This window comes from Octopus sinensis, linkage group LG3 (genome assembly GCF_006345805.1).
Source record: "Octopus sinensis linkage group LG3, ASM634580v1, whole genome shotgun sequence".
NCBI classification, from domain to species: Eukaryota; Metazoa; Mollusca; class Cephalopoda; order Octopoda; family Octopodidae; genus Octopus; species Octopus sinensis.
In genome coordinates this window covers 17247434-17255283 of record NC_042999.1, presented here as the reverse complement: position 1 = coordinate 17255283, position 7850 = coordinate 17247434, and the positions used below count along the sequence as shown (strand labels likewise).

General features: G+C 32.4%; 1 pseudogene; it reads right to left on the bottom strand.

Annotated features, from left to right (window-relative positions):
* Positions 1-7456: 7456 nt before the first annotated feature.
* LOC115210084 lies at positions 7457-7575 on the bottom strand (annotated as a pseudogene).
* Positions 7576-7850: the final 275 nt, after the last annotated feature.

The window sequence follows — 7850 nt, the reverse complement described above, 5'->3', positions numbered from 1 at the left end:
AAAATATTTTTTCATATAAATTAAACATTGTATCATGAATAGCGATTGCGAAACCGGTCGATACATTAAAAATTATACAATAACCATGTAAGTGTGCGTATTTTCCGTTTTTATTTTCTTATATATATATATATAATATATATATATATATATATATAATATATATATATATATATATATATTGGTAAAAACGGTAAGATAACAAAAGAAAAAAAGAGACCTCAATATTAAGTAAATAGAGGAAATTTATCTATAAACTAATATGTTTCAATTACTCAATAGTCAAGATAAAACTCTAAAGGGCATTTTATACTCTCTGTTTATTTCTTCGTGTTCCTTTCCGTTGAAGAGCACAGGCTCGAAATGCAAAAGATTTTCTCACCTCCCCGAGCGTTAAATTAATACACCTGTTTGTTGTTTATACACCGATCTTCATGTTTTGTGTTTCTATAAATTTCAACTATATACGTGTGCGAATGTGTGTGCATACGTGTGTGTATGTGCATGTGTATTTGTATATGTATATTTTATATGGGCATTGATATTGATGTAACAAAATAAAAGCCATCTGTACACCTTTTTTAAAATAAACATGTATGTGTGTTTGTGTGTGTGTGTGTGTAAAAATATTAAAGTCTGTAACTAGTCTGTAACTTTAACTACATTTTCAACTATATTCTCAATTGCTTTTACACAATCGTTGCGTAAGTAGTCCTGTAGTCCTGAGTATTCCGATTCCAATAACCCGATGGTCAATTAGCTTCAATAGTGATAACGTTTTTTGTTTAAAACGTACATTAACCTTCCATAAATTTTTTTGCCCCCTAAGAAAAGTTGTTTTATTGGTTTTCTCTAAAGCCATACGTAGATATTCCGTAAACAAGTTGACATTTAACATTTTTTTATTTTCCCTTGTTACATTTGTAACTCGTGATATCACGAATTGCCTCTCTTTGTTTGTTCCGTTACACATTGTAATATAAGATTTAGTCTGTTTCTTTCACTTACATGTACAATCGAGTAATTTGTTTACGTTGACAACCACTTTTTTGTATAATTGGTAAAATTCTCAATTTTATATATTTATTTGTATTTTCATTGTATATATGTAATTTAAACTGGAATATTTAACATTTCGAGAAAAGCAGCCAAATGGAGTCGGTGAAGCTGACGTCCTCTTAATCATGAAATACAATAACGTTCGACCTCGGGACCGAAAGATTACGGAACCAAAATTAAAATAAATAATGTTGAAGCCAAACGATTGCATAGGGTTTCCCATACATTGGAGTATATGGTGATTTGTTTAAAATTTTCTTCCTCATATAAAACTTCGTTTTCTGAGGATTCTATATAGTTTATTTGCTGATGGCGTGATTTCACATCATTAGCAAATTAACGACAATAGAAAACAACACTTCTAATTTTTGCAATTTTTCTTCCGATCCTATAACTTCCATTTCTAAAAAAAGTCATCAGTCATACAAGCGGTAAAAACTCGATTAGATTTCATAATAATGTTGAAGCCAAACGATTGCATCAAGATTATTAACTTATCAGAATTATCTCGTACCTTTATTTTTCGAAACATATCGGGGATTTCATAATAATATATCGGGAATTCAGTTAACCTTCAACTAAAGCTGTTTTGCATGTTATTACCCATGTATTGACACCAATTTACGATAAATACAAAGATTCTATGCAGAGTATATATTATAAGCAAGGCGTGGAAGAGTACAGTTTAATACAGATTATTAGTCTACAACTATCTAGATTAATTCATTCCGAAATAGCTGAAGAAAACATAGAAAATAAGAGGGAAACAGTACCTGAATGATCTACATTCTTATTCCTAATGCATAAAAAGTATTGACTCAAGGCTTGTGCAACTCTCTCACCCTCTAGTTGTCTCCACCCAGCCCCAACAGCTTGGATCTTCTTATGGATCATAAGTGTGCGATAGGATGTCTTTGTCTGCTCGTGGCTATACGGCCAATTAAAATAATGTAACAAAAGCATGTTTCAGTCGCCCAATTCATAATCAATTGCACTCACACACGGAGGTGGTGGTTATCATTTCTACGAAAAATTACATTCAGGATAGTTGGCAGCGAATTCCAGTACGACCTGAAGAACACCGTAAATGCTTCGGAAAATAAAGGTACCAGTTAATTCTGATAAGTTAATAATCTTGATACAAGAATGGAAAGAGTAATATATTTTGTCAGTTACAATCATTTCTTAACCGAAAGGATTTCGATATGACGCCAGAAGAACCCGTCAAGATCACGAAACTTACTATATGTTTACAGAAATCATAATAAAAAGCTGTTACGTAATTTTCGTAAGGCCAAACCTCTTTTGAGATGTCTACAAGAATACTCTGACATCTTCCACTATTATTTTTCTTCGTTATCGTAATTGTTTTCTGTTAAACAATTTCTTTTGCGCTGCGTTGTAGGCTGCTGTTGACCGATTTATACGATTCTACAGAAAGTAAATAAATTTCGACTGCTTTCTAAAATCAATATTAGTATTTAATCTGACATTATGGTACTTACTGTTTGCGCCTCGTTTTCTTTCTTAGTTTCTTTCATTGACCTTGTAGTATTCCAGCGAGATTAACGTACTTTGAATAGTACATCATCCTGTCAGCTTATAAAACTTTAATGCGATATTATATTATTTATATAATATATATGTATACACAAATATATTGCGTTTCTATATAACATCAATTCAAAGAATTACTTGTAATTTACATGCTCTGTATCAAGAAAACAAGCAAAAGCTGGGTTCTCTTGATGATTTCTCAATATATTTTGGCGCTTTCCATTTCCATTGGTCTTTTATGTTTCGAGCCTACGCTCTTCTACAGAAAGGGAAACAGAAAAAACAAAGAGAGAAACAAGGAGAGAAAAAAATGTGTGTAGTGGCTAACGATCTATCATGGCGACTGATATATATATATATATATATATATAAATGAAAGAATGGAGTTGAACGACGATTTAACAAAATTCATGTATTCTCGACATATGTTTCGAAGACTGCATATTCCTAATTTCGAAGGAATAAGGGGTGCATTATGCCGCCTTCTCACCAGGAAAGACAAGGAACTTATGTCAGCATCATGATGAACAAAAACTTTTAGATGACTGCCCGCACGGAGTCCATATATATATAATCTGATATATATTTAACTAGCTGTATATTGCACATTTACTAAATAATATGTTTGTCAAAGCAAAAATCGTGCGCGAATATATTTACTTCAGTGGCTATAGAATAAGGAAGAACGCGGAATGACGTATTATCAAAACGAATCGCTTAAATACACACACATATAAATATATACCGCTCCGAACTGCAACGTTTGAAGAACATGCCTTTTGGTAATAGCCAAGGTGCAGTGCTAATGAGCTGCCACAATCCTTGACCTGAGAATTGTGAATCTGGCACGTATTTCATATCGTTGTCACGATAATATGAATTAAACTGAAGATGAGAATGTTAATTAGAACAGAATTCTAGATCATATTTTGGACCTCACAATTAAGCGTTGTAATGTCATTTTGATCGATTTTTTCTCTCATTAACAATTCTAAGAATAAAATATTGATATTGATGTGTATTATAATATCTTGCTGATGCTTGACGTTCTTTAGTTTAATATAAATGATGCAAACATATACACACGCATATATATATATATTATATATATATATAATATATATATATATATAGATATATATATATATATATAGAGAGAGAGAGAGAGAGAGAGAGAGAGAGAGAGAATATATATATATATATATATATATATAGTTGAAAATATTTTGTGGAAAATTGTAAGAGAAATGCCTTCGTTTCATTTAGTTTAATATCTTTATATAAATATATACATATTATATGGATGTTGGGAAATCCAACCGATTTTCGCTATTCCAATTATCTTTTTAAGTGACATTGTACAGTAATTAATTCTCGTGACAGAGGGGTCTCCGTATTTTGGATGTTTGAAAGACAAAAATGTGTCTAGAAATTGAACCAAGGGAAGCAACAGGAGTCAAGAGAGACAACTGGCTCGTTAGTATAATTTTTTAAATGGTCAAATTTGTATATTGAGGTGTGGTCTGTACTTTTTGTACAGGTTTTCCTTATTTAGGCGTTCTTGTATTGAGATTGAATATTTGCATTTTTATAACGAACGATATGAAAATTTGGTGTTTTATTACTTGCGCATCTGTCGATATGTCCACTCAGTGCTATCTGCCTGTTTTGAGGGAAACGAATCTGTTCTTTATACAGCGTGACTCTGTGTCGCAAAGTAAGGCTCATTCGGCCCACATAATTGTAACCACAAACTGAGAAGGTTAGGACACAGATAAGGTTCTGGGAAGCACATGTGAATTTGGTCTTATATGAGAATTTTTGTCCTTGCCGGAATATGAATTCCGAGCCTCCAGTTAGCTATTGACATGTACCACAATCGGGTCGTCTGTATTTTTTAACTGTTGGTATCGTATGTATTGGTATCGTATATAATAGATATGCGAGTGTGTGTTCGTATATATATTTATTTATTTCAGAATATATATATATATATAATATATATATATATATATATATATATATATATATATATATGGATGTATATATATATATATATATATGTAAATACAGGAATACACACACACACACACACACACACACTCACCTATATAGATATAGTCATGCTGAATCGTTAATCCCCAAGAAATATTTTTCTATCTCCGTTTCTTTTTTCAATCCCTCTCCTTTTCTTTCTTCTTAATCTTTTCTATAGAAGAGCGTACGCTCGAAACGTAAAGGACTTTACTATTATTCTCGAGCGTCAAACTAATACATTCACATGTAGTTCTTACAAAATTATTTTTCTTTTGTTCTCTGTAAATTTGAATCATATATATATATATACATATATATATATATGCACGTGTATGTATGATTGTGCATACATATATGTTTTCTCACGTATCTATGAATATACGGACTCACACTTATATATGTATATATATATATATATATATATATATATATATATATATATATATATATATATATGTATATATATACAACATATATATACAACATATATATGATGTAATGTAAAACAGATACTCATATATACTCTCGCGGTTGTGTGTATTTGACTATATGAGTGTATATATATGTATATATATATATATATATATATGATATCATACATATTGAACACAGTTTCACACATATATTATGTTCCTGTTCGATAACCAACGTTTTTGAATGGCTCGCTATAATTTAATGCATCATTTCGTCAATAAGATATGCGTTAAGCCTCCGGACACATACTAGTGTACTCCCATTATTCTTTAAAATTCTACAACTAATAAAATAATTGGAACAAATTCTAACTCTGGGCTGAAATCCAGCTTTTCACCGAAGCAAAGTGCATTGTTATTCGGAAAGTGTCAGTAGTTTTATGAAGTCGTGATGAGGCTGGTGACTGGTGTTGCTGACTCAGATGTTGATGATGCTGTTGATGACGATGACGATGACGATGACGAGGATGATGATGATGACGATGACGAAGATTGCGATGGATGTTGATAAGAATTGAAATAACAATGATGACACCGCCACTACAGCCACCATAACAAAATTAATGATGATGATGACGATGATAATAATAATAATAATTATAATTATTATTATTATTATTATTATTATTATTATTATTATTATTATTATTATAGTAATGATGATGATAATAATATATTCATTTATTTACTGCTATATATTATATATATATATATGCATATATATATGTTTATATATGCATATATATATATATATTATATATATATATATATATATACATATATATATATAATCTGTAATGATGATGATGATAACAATAAAAATTATAATAATAATAATAATAATAATAATATATTTACTAGTAAGACACAATGACTCACTAGAAATATAACGAGATATTACTAAGCGATGACAAGATGAGTGGAAATGCACAGGCAGTTTCATAAAATCAACGACTGAGGCAAAAATGTTATGCAATATATTAACTGCTTAAAATATTCTTAACGCAAATAAAATTAACGGAGAAAAGGATAAAATATTCTCCATACACGTGCGCGAGTATGTAAGTGTGTGTTTATGTGTGTGCGTGTGTGTGTTTGTGTGTTTGTGTGCGTATGTGTGTGTGTGTGTACTTTCATTTATAATCTAAATAAACGAATGGAAAAGGAATTCAATAAGGAGCAGCCGAAATACTTGTTTTATTAGTAAACTCAATACTATTGGAAGAATTCCACTCCTAATACTTGCAACAGATAGATCTAATCGTCGACATGCAGTTTGTGTGCTACGGAGGATTCCGATTACCCACATTTTGGGGGCCTGCTTCGTTAATTCTAAATCATATCGATGTTCTTTGATTTTCGGACCACTTTCTACCATCTTACCTTATACTGTTTAATAACTATATTGGTGCTGTATGGTGTTTCTTATATATATTATTTATAAGGTTCCAACAGGAATGTATACATTCTTTACAAACGCTGAAAATTTCATATCTGGAATTCAGGCGTGCAGTGGAGAAAAAGGGCTGCATCTGGCTATGTGAAGGTGTTTTTAAATATCATTGTGCTAAACAGAACATGTGCAAAAGTAAAGCCACTAAGTTGAATAACCACGTGTGTGGTTTGGAATCTAACGTGACACGACCCAATCAACGGAACATCCCACTCATGGCATTAAGGCGCCAGTGGCTGAGCACACCACAGACATGTAACCTTAATGTAGTTTTTAGTGCTATTTGGCATGACACAGAATGTGATAAAGCTGGATTTTTCAAATAGAGTTACTACACGTTTTTTACCGATTGATTGGACAGTAATAACGTGAAATAAAGCCTCTTTCTCAAAGATACAACAAACCGTCAAGTATGGAAGACCTTAAGATCGTGAACTGAATACCTTGACCTATTTCTTTATTGCCCACAAAGGCTAAACACAGAGAGGACAAACAAGGACAGACAAACGGATTAAGTTGATTATATCGACCCCAGTGCGTAACTGGTACTTATTTAATCGATCCTGAAAGGATGAAAGGCAAAGTCGACCTCGGCGGAATTTGAACTCAGAACGTAACAGCGGACGAAATACCTATTTCTTTATTACCCACAAGGGGCTAAACATAGAGGGGACAAACATGGACAGACATAGGTATTAAGTCGATTATATCGACCCAGTACGTAACTGGTACTTAATTTATCGACCCCGAAAGGATGAAAGGCAAAGTCGACCTCGGCGGAATTTGAACTCAGAACGTAACGGCAGACGAAATACCGCTAAGCATTTCGCCCGGCGTGCTAACGTTTCTGCCAGCTTGCCGCCTTAACAATGTGTGACGCTTACTGCACCTAGGTTTCCCAAGCGGTCACCTATCTAAGTACAAACTAGGCTCGACGTTGCTTAACTTCGGTGATCGGACTAGAACCGGTGCTTTGAACGTGATATGGCCGTAAACTGAACTGAATACCTTAACCAGTAAGATACGCGCCTTCACCTGCGCATCTTTCTGATCAACCACTGTAGCAAAACTGTTGCAGATGTTATTGCAACGCTGTTATATCGTAGTATTTTTCACTTGATCAGGTGTAAATAATTATTTGTCATTCATTTCTACTTATGACAGATTTTTGTGCCAATGTTTTATTTTCAGGTGTGTGATACTACTCGTGTATTTTATCTGATATGCGTTGTTTGTTACAAATACATTTCACCCTTCTCCAAAGGAAACCA